This window comes from Sorghum bicolor, chromosome 4, assembly GCF_000003195.3.
Source record: "Sorghum bicolor cultivar BTx623 chromosome 4, Sorghum_bicolor_NCBIv3, whole genome shotgun sequence".
NCBI lineage: Eukaryota > Viridiplantae > Streptophyta > Magnoliopsida > Poales > Poaceae > Sorghum > Sorghum bicolor.
In genome coordinates this window covers 24,847,983-24,862,369 of record NC_012873.2, presented here as the reverse complement: position 1 = coordinate 24,862,369, position 14,387 = coordinate 24,847,983, and the positions used below count along the sequence as shown (strand labels likewise).

Sequence of the window (14,387 nt, the reverse complement as noted above, 5' to 3'; positions counted from 1 at the left end):
CTGATGATCTCTAGATTGGCCAGAATTCTCGCCTTTGCTCAGCTCTTCTCGTCTTTCGCGCTGCACCCTCCTTTTCTGAGTCCTAGTCAATCCCTCTAGACACCATGGAGGAAGTTGTGCCTGCCTTGCCGATGGGTGATGGCTTTCCCTTGACTCCATCCGATAAGTATTAGCGTCCCTACAAAATATGAAGTCATCGGGAACTCGTGCATTGGCCATCTCTTCAAGCTCTTCCTGGTTTCTTGGAAAATTTTCAACACGATCACCAAGCCTATCGTGTACACTGAGTCTGCCCCCCAGCCGATCATGAACTGACAGTCTCCCCCTAATCAGCCTATTAAATCGCCAATCATCATCTTGATAGCGCCGATCGGGTCTGTCATATCGATCATAACCATTGCATTCAGGGCAATCTCTAACAGTGGGCAATTTAATGTTCTGCTCCCAGTAATGGATAAAGAACGGGCAATTCCAATGAACCTTGTGCCGATTCCACTCCTATCGGCGTCTTTCTTCTTCCCGATGATAATCTTCCTACTGGCGTAGATACCGATCCTCGCGTTGCTGCCAAGTCTCCCGATGCCTTCTATGAGTTATCACAATTCCAGATCGGGGAGGCCTTTGTGAGCTATTTTCTTCCAGGATCAAACCCTTTCCTTTAGCATCGGCAGCAGTGATTTGATGCTGAGGATCCACCGATGCATTTTTCTCAGCTGCTTCTGACGTCAAGACCATGGTCTTTCCCATAGCATCCAACATATTTGTTGGGAAAGGATGTTGATCGATTTTCATCGGCTTCTGTGCTTTAGATTTATCAAACTTGATTCTCCCAGATTCTATAGCCGCTTGCAGCTGTTGCCTAAAAACTTTGCACTCATTGGTGCTGTGAGAGGTTGCATTGTGCCACTTGCAGTATTTCATCTTCTTTAATTCTTCAGCCGATGGACTCACATGATTAGGCGACAATTTGATTTGCCCTTCCTGCAGTAGAAAGTCAAATATCCTATCAGCCTTAGTAACATCAAACTCAAACTTTTCTGGCTCCTTATGCCCAAAAGGGCAAGACATCAGCTTTTTGTTCTTCACCCACTCTGCCAAACCGATGACTGGCTCCTCATCAGAATTTGAGCTTGCTGCTTCATCGACAAATGATACCTTTTTGTTCCACACTCTCTTGGGTTCAAAAGGCTTAATATCTTGGTCAGAAATCCTTTGCACCAAGTGACTCAGACTTTTGAACTCTTGGGAAGCGTATTTGTCTCTGATATGTGGCAACAACCCCTGAAAAGCCAAATCGGCTAGCTGCCGATCATCCAGAACTAGGCTATGATATTTATTCTTGACTTCCCATAACCTCTGCACAAAGCTTTCAACCGATTCATCATTGTGCTGCTTCAATCTGACCAAATCGGTGATCTTCTTCTCATGAACTCCAGAAAAGAAGTATTTGTGAAATTGCTTCTCTAGATCGGCCCAAGTAATAACTGAGTTAGGAGGTAACGATATGAACCAAGTGAATGCCGATCCAGACAACGATGACAAGAACAATCGAACCCTTAACTCGTCTCTGTTAGCAGCATCCCTGTTGGCGGTTCTTAATGACATATTTACCCCACCAACATAGTCCATGCAAAGGAAGAAAAGCATGTATTTTACTCACATATACTTATTAAATGCTTACCAAGTTCCACATGTAGTGCAAGTTGTGTTTTGCAGATCATATACAGGCATACAGGTGGAAAGCAAATAAAAAGGCGCAATCCGACACGTCAAAAAAATTCGCAAATAAACAAGTACCCAAAAGCCCAATATAGAAGTGCATCAATTTGCAGGTGGATCTGGACTCAGGGCCCCGAGATGAAGGCAACGGGCTTCGGGCCGGGGCCAGCGGGGCCCACCAGGGGGCGGCCGCCCCCTAGGGTCGGCCGACCCTGACCCAGCCCATCTCGGCACCGCCTTTCGCAGAGGCGGTGCTGAGCCTATCCTCCCGCAGTCCCCGTGTGCAAATTGCAGTTTACACCCTAGGGAACCGACCTTCCCCACCTATGTAAGGAGGGGGAGAGGGAGGCTCCAATCATCTCATCACATTCACAATCAACACTCCACCTTCAAGGCACTTGGGCACTACCTCTTCTTAGTTTTTCCTTTTAGCTTTTAGAGAGAGAGTTGGGTGAGCTATCAAGGAGGGCTTGGCTCCTTGGAGATCAACTTGGGTATGAATAAAGAATATCTTTACTCCTAGTCCATGCCTTATCATGTCCGATATAGTTCTTCATATGAACTAGAGTATAGTTCTTATGCTATGGTATATGACATAGATCATAGGCCCTATTTTATGATGCTAGCATATGAACTAGAATATTGTTCTAGTGAAAATGATATGACCAACACTTTAGTATATAGTTCTTAAAGTATAATGCTACCCTAGGGCTAGTAGTGTGCTATATGAACTAGTGCTAATGTATGTAGTATTATTCTCACTTAGGACTTTAGTGTAATTGCTTCATGTTAATTAATTGCCTAGAAATAGCTTTGTGTGAAGATGGGGTTTTATCATGCTCTTTTGAGTAGGCTCGGGCTTCTTACCTGTCAATCCGTAGGGTCAGGGGCCCGAGGGAGTCCGAGTAGGTTCTTTGCATGTAAGCATGGTGCTTGGGTGTAAAGGCCGGGTAAATGCATTGTCCTAGTCCACGGTTGAGGGGATGGCGGCAGGTGGTGATAGCCCTGTCTGTCCTTGGCATTCCCCCACGTTCGGCTCGGGTGTAGGAGTCTAAATAGTTGCGGAGGTTGCTGTCAGACCAGTACTCGCGTAACCTCCCAAACCATCTAAACACAGGACTAGATCTAAGTAGTATAATTACATGATTAACTTGTTCTATGACATGATCTGTATCTAGGACCACACCTGCTCCAATAGGTTGTTTGTTTATTCTTTGATTCAATTCATTCTTTTAGTCTCTTTTTATTCCTTAGCCCATATGCCATGCCTAGATTGTGATGGATCACTATTCTACATATAAATGTTTATCACCTGCTATGACTTTTGATTCCATTATCGCTATCATAATTACTTTGATCTATGCTTATCTTAGAATCCTTAACATATTAAGCCTTCCTTAGAGCGAACCTATAAATACGACACTCGGTAAATCCCCGGGTTGAAATACTACACGATAATTCCCGTCCGCTTGCGGTACTTAAAGTCCAAACCTAAGGAACTATCAACCCGGTATATACTTAACACTGTTGCTAGACATGGGCCGAGCTAGTGACTTGTTAAGGAATACCAACATGGCAATCCTAGTGCCACTACCATGATTAAGAACTGGAACCCTACCCTAACGGTAATAAGGTGCCGTTATCGGGAAGGTAGATCTAGCTTCCTATTCAAGGTGGTGATGCTACGGATCTGCCAAAATAACACTGCCAATGTCATTATCATGAGTAGAGCAGAACCCTATTCTAGGTAGCGACGCTAAGAAACGCTAACAAGCATTTCTGGCACCGTTGCTTAGGATAGATTTATACTCTAATCTTGGTGATTGCATTAGTAAGTATTATCACGACATTTCTGACATCGTTGCTGAGGACGGATTAAACCCTGTTCTTAGTGATGACGTTAAGAAATGCCAACAAGCATTTCTGGCGCCGTTGCCGGGGAAGGCTAATATGAAAATGATTCTAGATAAATATAATCAAGTAATCTGATGTGCATAATGAGTCAATTGTTATGCAGGCTAACTCTGTCTGTTTTCTCCCTGTTGTGGATGAAACAGGAGGAATAGTGTATGCCTGGTTTCTCTTTGCCAGAAAACTACATCTCCGATCCCGAGGCACTCCTAAGGACTAGACGGTCTGGAACCGTTTCGTCTTCTGCTACTCCACCGACAAGTGAACCAGCCGGTACCGCACCAACCCCGAACAAACTCATGGCCGCCGAGAAGACACTCCGCGAGTTCTCCGTGCCCGTTGTCACCAACGTGGCCACTGGCCCCGCTGTTGACACGGCCAGCAAGAACTTCGAGCTACGCACTGGCCTGATCACCATGGTGCAGGCGAGCCCATTCTGTGGCTTGCGAAGCGAGGATGCGAATGCACACATTCAACATTTCCTGGAGCTATGTGACACGATTGTCATCAAGGACATCACTCCTGATGTCATTCGGCTCCGCCTCTTTCCTTTCTCCCTCGTGGGGAAGGCGAAGAGGTGGTTCTATCAAGATAAGGAAGCTGTCACCACGTGGGCAAAATGCTCCGCGGCATTCCTCGCCAAGTTCTTCCCCATAAGCAAAACCAATGCTTTGAGGGGAAGGATTGCCAGTGTTCAACAAAATGCCAGCGAAACAATCCATGAAGCATGGGAGCGGCTACAAGAGTACATCCTAAGCTGCCCCCATCACGGCATGGAGAACTGGATGGTGCTCCAAAACTTCTATAATGGGCTCACGCCCATGTCGAAGGCACACCTAGACGCCGCCGCTGGAGGCGTGTTCCTATCACTTACCACCGCCGGGGCCAAGGCCCTGATCGAGAAGATGGTAGGACTCAACCACCAGCTGCCAAAACACAAAAAGGCATGCATACCGTGAAGGAGACGGATATGCTTGCCGCAAAAATAGAGTTATTGATGAGGCAACTCACCGAGAGGAACCAAGAGAAACCCTCAAACTCGGTGAAGGCCATAGACTCGCACATGACGTGCGAGGTCTGTGGAGAAGTTGGCCATTCGGGGAATGATTGCCCCGAAACCCGTGAAGACGCTACCTACATCAACAACGGGTTCCGCCAACAAGGAGGCGCCAACCAAGGAAATGGTTGGAATAATCAGTCACGCTCTTCATTCCAAGGTAATTCGAGTTTTAATTTGAATCAACCTTCATTAAAAGACCTAGTTCTTGGACAAGCTAAAATAAATGAAAACTTAACTAAAAGTTGCTGTCCAATGATAAGGTTTTAGAAAACATAAATACAAAAAATAGAAAACCTTGCCTCTTCTGTACAAAACCAACTGAGCTTTAATAAAATGATAGAAACACAACTAGCTCAGATTGCCGCTGCAATTCCTACTGAGAATGCGGGTAGACTCCCGAGGCAACCTGAGAACTCTCCCACTAACTATGCAGGGTGAAATTCAAACGACAGAAGAGAGTCCTTCTCAAAAAGGACTATAAACATTTTTTATGAGCCTCCGCCGAAGATAATTGGTAGTTATCTTAAAAAAAATTGAAAAATATTCAAAAATTCATTTTCAGCTAGGAAATAAAATAAAATAATAGAAAAATATTTTTTCTAAATTTTTCAAATAAATGTTGGAAATTGCAAAAGTCATTTTTTCAGCTAGAAGTGCATCAATATGCCAACGGAAAACTTCAAAAACTAGCCGTTGGAAGATGGAGACAAAAGCTGGGGAGCAGCGGGGCCCACCAGGGGGCGGCCGCCCCTAGGGTCGACCGACCCCCCCCCCCCAACGGCTCTGGCCAACGGCCAGCTGGGGGAGGCTCCTAGCCGTTGCCCTCACTCCGAATCCACCTGCATTTTCAAACTATAAATACCAGGGGTTCGGGTGTGGCCCTCTCCACCCATTCTCACTTCACTTCATCACTTCCATCTTCACTCTCCAAGCAACACTTTCACATCTTTGCTATTTCCAACCAACCACCAGCAGAAACCTCACAAAAAAAATCATCTATCCAAGCTAGCTATCCACTGGTGCAAGCATTGCACCATGAAAAGGTTCGGCAAAACAGTTTCAGGGGCGTTTAAAAGAGTCACGAGGTCATCCTCGAAGCGCCCCTATCGGAGCACTTCCTCATACTACACCGATCCCCGATGGAGTCCTTCCACTGAGGAAGAATCCCCGGAGATCGAGGAGGTAGAGGAAGAGGTAGAGGAAGAAGAAGAGGAACAAGAGGAGGAACAACATGAAGAAGGAGGAGCCCACCAATTCGACTTGGTGGGTGATCGAGAACATCAAGCCTACAACATGCTCAAGGACCGGATCTTCCTCCATACGCCGGTCTACGACGACTCGCTCCTCTCCGACATCGGTATGGACTCTGAATTCCTCTCCATATGGAAAGCCGCCGGGTGGGACAACATTCACCCCATAACTCAGTATGGATCCTATAACCTTACCATTTAATTCCTATGCACTTTAAGAGAAACATATGAAGGTATTTCTATTCGTTTATTTGGAAATGAATATGCTATCTTTTGGAAAGACTTAAGCAAATACCTTGGTTTTCATCAAAGATGCTCTCTTGATTTAGTGCATGCCACAAAATGGTTTAATAAGGATAAGTTTTGGGAAGAAATCACGGGGCAAGTTCACACTGGAAAATACTATCCTAGAAATGCCCACATCCAACACCCCACTCTAAGGTTTTTACACCTTTGGCTATCCATAACAATGTTTCCTAGCCAGGATACCCGTGTTGTGCGAGTAAATGAAATGAGGTTACTTTACGCGGCTAGAATGAAAATAAAAGTTGCTCCTATGCAAGAAATTGTAAGGCATTGGTTAGATATAATCAAGACAACCACCCCTATCTCTTTGACTTCACTCATAACACGTGTGGCCACGGCCATTGGTGCGTTGGAAGGGCAAGATCTTGATTATATTCAAATTCCACACACCATGATTAATGAAACCTATCTTATCAAAGGTCACCATTTGAAAAGAGATAATGCGGGCGGTCTTGTGTTTTATTTCCCAGGGTATACAAACGTAATCCGGTTACCTAACCCAGGTCTATGCTTGTATAACTCTAGGAGACTAACCTTTGATCTGTAGACAGCTGAAACTGTGCGAAGGCATAGTGTTTCTGGTAGGGACATCGGCGGATCCAGCTTCCAGCCACCACCCTCCTATACACAGCCGATCTACCAGTCGGGGTAGGACACACCCATGCCGACACAAGGTGTTGAGGGGTGGGCTGAGGCGGATTCCAGCGCTTGGGAACAACAATCGCGCTGGAGGGCTGAATCACCAGAAGAACATCCTTCGGCCTCCACAGTAGGCCGAACCGACTTGGAGAGCCTCCAAGCTCAGCTTGGGGGACTGGTGGTGCGAACGGATGAGATCCAGGATACTCTCCAACAACACAACCAAACCACCGATGCGCACCACCAGCAGGCCGTGGAGTGGCACCAGCAAGGGTTGCTATGGCAACAGCAACAACAGGCCTGGCACCAGCAGCAGCAAGAAGAAATGCAAGCTTGCCAAGATCAGCTGCTGAAACAGTCCCAAGACTTCTGGCGGTACATGGGGTACAACCCCGATCAGTAGGCCAGAAGCTAGCTTGGGGGAGGACCCCCAATCCCGAGGTTATCTGCATTGCATATTTATTTTCATGCATCCTTAATTTTAAATTAGCATGTTCACTTTATGAAATTTCCATTAGTTAAATTCATGTTTTAATTATTGCATATAAAAAAAATGAAAAATGCTAAAAAGACAAAAATATAATTCCACTCTTATATGTGATGTAAGATATATCCTTCTTCCTTGTTTAAATGATGAATAGTTGCTCTATTGTAATTTCTTTCCAGTATCTAGTTTCAACCTTGAATTCTCCAAATTAATAAAATGATTAAATGCGTGGGTTGCAAAATGCTCTATCTAAAGTCTAAAGTAATTAATGGATATATTTGTGATGATCTGAGCTGCTAGTATCCTGTTCTAAACAACGCTAGAGTTCTGGAGTTTTTACAAAAATAAAATAATCACATTGAGTTAGATTAAACTTTGTTGACCCTTTGAGAGGTTAACATACCATTGAAAACAAAAATATTTTATTATGTTATCATCTCAAAAGTTTGTTAGAAGGCATATGGCTATGAAAAAGAAAAAAAAAAGCATCCGAGAAAATAAAAAGGGACATGTGTCCGAAACCTCAAAAAGAAAGATCACGAGGAAATAAAAAGGGACATGTGTCCGGAACCTCGAAAAAAAAATAAAAAAAATGGGCAAGTGCCCAACAGTAGAATTAGCCACATAGCCATGTGTTTCTAATAGACAAAAGTAGTGATGGAAAAGAAAAAGTTTTCAAAAATTCAATGGTATGATTAACTTTCTCTTTGGAGCCATTGTTTAATTTGACAAATAAATGTGCTAAGTTTTGAAAATCAAAAACTCCGGAACAAAGGTGAAGTAAAGAACTAGGGATATAGCAATCGATCTAATCAAATCCATCATGCAAATGCTTAAGGACCCAAGGTATGAGCAATAAGCCCCATGACATATCTGTTCAAAATTCAAAGGAGAATTCTTGTTTGAAGGTATGTACTGGATAGAAGTGAAAATATTGTAGCAACTCCTGATCAACAACCAAGATCTTAGCTTCTTGCTCGAGGACGAGCAAGGGGTAAGCTTGGGGGAGTTTGATGGCGGTTCTTAATGACATATTTACCCCGCCAACATAGTCCATGCAAAGGAAGAAAAGCGTGTATTTTACTCACATATACTTATTAAATGCTTACCAAGTTCCACATGTAGTGCAAGTTGTGTTTTGCAAATCATATACAGGCATACAGGTGGAAAGCAAATAAAAAGGCGCAATCTGACACGTCAAAAAAATGCGCAAATAAACAAGTACCCAAAAGCCCAATATAGAAGTACATCAATTTGCAGGTGGATCTGGACTCAGGGGCCCGAGAGGAAGGCAACGGTCTTCGGGCCGGGGCCAGCGGGGCCCACCAGGGGGCGGGCGCCCCCTAGGGTCGGCCGACCCTGACCCATCCCATCTCGGCACCGCCTTTCACAGAGGCGGTGCTGAGCCTATCCTCCCACAGTCCCCGCGTGCAAATTGCAGTTTACACCCTGGGGAACCGACCTTCCCCACCTATTTAAGGAGGGGGAGAGGGAGGCTCCAATCATCTCATCACATTCACAATCAACACTCCACCTTCAAGGCACTTGGGCACTACCTCTTCTTGGTTTTTCCTTTTAGCTTTTAGAGAGAGAGTTGGGTGTGCTATCAAGGAGGGCTTGGCTCCTTGGAGAGAAACTTGGGTATGAATAATGAATATCTTTACTCCAAGTCCATGCCTTATCATGTCCGATATAGTTCTTCATATGAACTAGAGTATAGTTCTTATGCTATGGTATATGACATGGATCATATGCCCTGTTTTATGATGCTAGTATATGAACTAGAATATATTTCTAGTGAAAATGATATGACATATATTTTAGTATATAGTTCTTATAGTATAATGCTACCCTAGGGCTAGTAGTGTATTATATGAATTAGTGCTAAGTGTATGTTGTATTATTCTCACTTAGGACTTTAGTCTAATTGCTTCATGTTAATTAATTGCCTAGAAATAGCTTTGTGTGAAGATGGGGGTTTATCATGCTCTTTTGAGTAGGCTCGAGCTTCTTACCTGTCGATCCGTAGGGTCGGGGACCCGGGGCAGTCTGAGTACGTTCTTTGCATGTAAGCATGGTCCTTGGGTGTAAAGCCCGGGTAAATGCATTGTCCTAGTCCACGGTTGAGGGGATGGCGGTAGGTAGTGATAGTCCTGTCCGTCCTTGGCATCCCCCCACGTTCGGCTAGGGTGTAGGAGTCTAAATAGTTGTGGAGGTTGCTGGCAGACCAGTACTCGCGTAACCTCCCAAACCATCTAAACACAGGACTAGATCTAAGTAGTATAATTACATGATTAACTTGTTCTATGACATGATCTGTATCTAGGACCACACCTGCTCCAATAGGTTGTTTGTTTATTCTTTGATTCAATTCATTCTTTTAGTCTCTTTTTATTCCTTAGCCCATATGCCATGCCTAGATTGTGATGGATCACTATTCTACATATAAATGTTTATCACCTGCTATGACTTTTGATGCCATTAACGCTATCATAATTACTTTGATCTATGCTTATCTTAGAATCCTTAACATATTAAGCCTTCCTTAGAGCGAACCTATAAATACGACACTCGGTAAATCCCCGGGTTGAAATGCTTCATGATAATTCCTGTCCGCTTGCGGTACTTAAACTCCAAACCTAAGGAACTATCACCCCGGTATATACTTAACACTGTTGCTAGACATGCGCCGAGCTAGTGACTTGTTAAGGAATACCAACATGGCAATCCTAGTGCCGCTACCATGATTAAGAACTAGAACCCTACCCTAACAGTAATAAGACGCCGTTATCGGAAAGGTAGATCTAGCTTCCTATTCAAGGTGGTGATGCTACGGATCTGCCAATATAACACTGCCAATGTCATTATCGTGAGTAGAGCAGAACCCTATTCTAGGTAGCGACGCTAAGAAACGCTAACAATCATTTCTGGCACCGTTGCTTAGGATAGATTTATACTCTAATCTTGGTGATTGCATTAGTAAGTGTTATCACGACATTTCTGACATCGTTGCTGAGGACAGATTAAACCCTGTTCTTAGTGATGACATTAAGAAATGCCAACACTCTCCACATTGAATGATGAGCCTGTTGACATGCTCCATAGTTGATGTATCATCCTGCCCAGGAAAATTAGTGAAATCTAGTACCTTGTACCCATTTGGAAGTGGAATTAAATCATACATAGGAGGATACGGTGTCCGATAAGAGTAAGTGTTGACTTTGGGTTTTATCCCAAATTGGTCTCTCATTACTTCAGCTATCTTATCGGCCCAATAAGCATCGGCATCATGCCGATGAGGCGGTTGTGGATCTGGCACCTGCTGATATGCTTCCACGTGTCGCTGAGGTGCACGATCTGTATGGAACATTGGGTTAACCATCTGACCACCAATCTGCTGACCAAGATTCATCGGTTGGTTGACCAACCCAAGATTCTGAAACCTAGGTTGGATTTGTCCTTGTTGAAACCCTACAGCCTGATGATTCTGCTGAGGCATCTGTGGAAAGACTAGCTGCCCTGTCCATCCACTATTAGCATTCATCGGCATAGGCCCTGCCAATGACTGGTAATTGGGCATCATCATTGAATTGACATACCCTGGCTGTGTTATAAACCTCTGTTGCGTTGGCATTGAATCTGCCGATGCGTTAGGCATCTGGAACGTTGGAACTTGAGAATTCCCAGTGTGAGGTCTTGCAGTAGTAGTTATAGTATACCGAGGACTCTGATTCATCGGCAGATTTGGAGGTGCCGATGCCATAGGAGCCTTGCCTGTCAAGTCAGCCACTTGAGATGTTCCAGGAGTCTTCAACATCATCTCAGGGGCATCCCATAACACCAGCAATTAGGAGGAACCGATCTCGACATTGTCGATGCCAATAGATCTGTGGCAAGCTTGATTTGCTCATCCGACGTTGATGGATTGGTCGTCATCGGCATAGATTACACATTAGTGAGTCCTAACGTGCTTGGAGAGGCAGTAGTTTCTGTGCCCGCAGCGGCCGTAGCAGCCGATGGAGCTGTGACCACTGGTGATCCTGGCTGATGATAGGCAGGGCCCACATAATTTGGTGGCAATTGTCCTTCTTTAAAAGTTCTAGCCACAGCATTGAAAACCGTGTTGGACAGCACACTAGCTTGATTGATCAAGGCACGGTTAATAGCATTGTCAATAATGTCTTGAAGTTTACCAGGATTGGCTTCAAAAGTAATCTGCCGAGGTGCCGGCAACGCTTCCTTCTGGATCACCTCGCCACTCCTATTGATGCTGAAGGATTTCAAACATTGCTGCTTGTAGCCCTCCATGGCTTTTGCAATAGCTTGCTTTTGCTCGTCTCTGAGATTGGCTTCCGTCACACGGATGACGTTCTCCAGATCGAACTCGGTATTGGTCATGTCGATCTTGATCTTGAATCTAGTCCCACTGGGCGTGCCAAAAGATGTGTTGATGCAAAACTGATCTGCAAACACAAAGGGCTAATACCCGATCTAAACGTTAAGGCGTGCCAGCCGATTTGACCTTACAATCGACAAAGGTGGTAACTCGACCACTTTGGTCCTGACAACAGCGATGCGCCCGAATGTCACGGCCAAGAGGTGATCACGCAGAACTAGAGAACACGCCGAGCTTAAGTCCACGAATTCCTAAGAACTCGTAATAAAAAGAAAATATGACGAAGTCGTCGAAAAAGTAGATGTTGTAATATGAGTAAAAACTTGTGTTTGATTGGTTGATAGATTGTTCAGTGCAAAGCCCTAGGGTCTACATTTATACCCTGCTCAAAGAGCTACAATCAGACATGACTAGGACTCAAATTCCAAATTAAACGGAATCCGTATACAAAACGAATTTAAATAACTAAGGAAAACATAAAACTATCCCCTTGTGACCGACGGAACACCGCCACAGATCAATCGGCAATCTCCACGCTTTCCTTCAGAGTCATCGGCAGACCTCCTGTCATGGCCATCGGCAAATACTAATACTGATCATCGGCACGAACACGTCACCACCTCCGGACTTAGTCACATTCAATCGTCTCTTCATCGGCAACCATCCTCATCGGCAACTTCCCTGTAGACTAGTTACCATTGCTCCATCTGCCAATCTATACTTTACTGATCTCCGGGTACGTGTCCAAAAACGGTGTCAACACCTTGTTCTCGACGACTATACCTTCAATTTGGTCGCAGCACCTTTTTCGGTACTTTGCCGTTTTCATTGCACCCTGCAAGAAATATACATGTCATACAGTGAACAAGAATCAGTATATGCATACTTTGGCAGAATACTAGACCACTCACCCTAACTTCGTCAATGAGTCGCTTAGCAGCGAGCTCTACCCTTGCCGCCTCCTCGGTCTTGGCGAGCTCTTCGTGGCCGGCCCAGTGGTCCCCACACTAGCGCCAAACGTAAACGTGTTGGCGACCATCGCGGGGACGCCCCTGGATCTCCTCCACTTCGTCATCTGAGGCCGCTTGGGCCTCGGCGCCCCCCTCGCTACCCACAGCCATGGTAACGGGTATCATCGGACCCTTACCACGGCAAGGGGAGCCCTCTGGCGTGGACGCCTCCGCCGAGAATGGAGTCGGGGCCCTCTCTTCTTCAGCAGGAGGGGGGGTCTGGACCGTGTCCCCTTCCTCCGCAACGCTGCTTGGGGGAGACGTCCCCGCTGTCTCATCACCCCTTGTCAGGGTCCTCGCCCCGACCCTGTCTTGAGCCGGGTCCTCTTTGGTGTTTTCTGCCACGGACACAACCGCGGGCTGCTCCACGGGTTGTTCACGGCCGGTCTGGTCGGCGGCATTCTTGTCGGCAGCCGCCGGCTCGGTTGTCCCCAAGCCGGCAACGTTGCCCGGATCGACATCCGATGCCACATTATCAAATAGGAGATAATGCAAAATTTTAAAAAAGGGGGAAGCACAGAAGACATGTTTTAGAACTTACAGGTCGGAGCTCCGGTGCGTCGCCGTGAAGAACCTTCTCCTGGTTCTCCCAGCCACCACTACCGCTTCTGCCCCTCCACGACATATTGGCTCGATGTGTGCGGCAGGTGGATCACTGGCTACCCGACCAGTGTCGATCGGCGTGACGTTCGGGCGGATGCGTGGTCTCCGGACTAAGGATGGAGCAGTCTTGTCCTCTTCGTCGCCGTCATCGATGATCCTCACAAGCCGTCGACGCTTCAGAGCACGGCTGGTCTCCGCTGGCAAGGCTTCCATGGGGGATGGCTCTGCGGCCATTGGCCTCTTCCCAGACACCCTGTCGTCTGTGGTTGATGCTTGGCGGCTCTGGTCCTCGTCACTGCTGGTGCATTGGCGACACAGACCAGCATCGTCTACCGACGGGTCCACCCCAGTAGGATGGTCCATACCGGGTGCCAGCGACACATACACCGAGCATCAGTCAATATCTCCTATCTGCAATACAGCAGCGACAAGTCATCAATCAAAAGGCTACCATACTTACATAAGAAATACAGATAAACAATGGCATTCAATCACCTTGGGAGCTGGTTGGCCTAGCTTAAAGGCATGCATCCGGTCATCACTTCGAACGAACTTGTCATCAGTTAGGTTGAACAACGTGTTCATCAACCGCTGGACCTCTGACTTCTCCAAACCGTCCTTGTGCATCCTGGTCGGGTCTTGGCTTCCTGCATATTCGTACACCGAGTGCATCCTCCTCTGGCAGGGCATCACTCGTCGGACGAGGAAGTTCCCGACCACCTGACCGGTGTACTCGGGCCGATCTGTCCAGCTGACCCTCTTCTCGGGAATGTATCCAACATCGCAAAAAGTGGCGCTGCCCGGTTCTTCCCTAATGTAGAACCACCTTCTGTACCACTCGGTGAGGGAGGTGTTCCACGGGCAACTAAGGTAACGGTTTTTCATCCCGTCATGAAGATTGAGGTATACTGCACCTACAATCTTGGAGCCTCCAACTGCTCCCTTCTTCCTCAAGCAGAATAAGTAATGGAAGAGATCAAAGTGCGGCTCTATCCCGACATAGGCC

General features: G+C 46.0%; 1 pseudogene; it reads right to left on the bottom strand.

The window, feature by feature from the left end:
- LOC110434770 overlaps positions 1-13,744 on the bottom strand; it is a 32,552-nt pseudogene extending 18,808 nt beyond the window's left edge.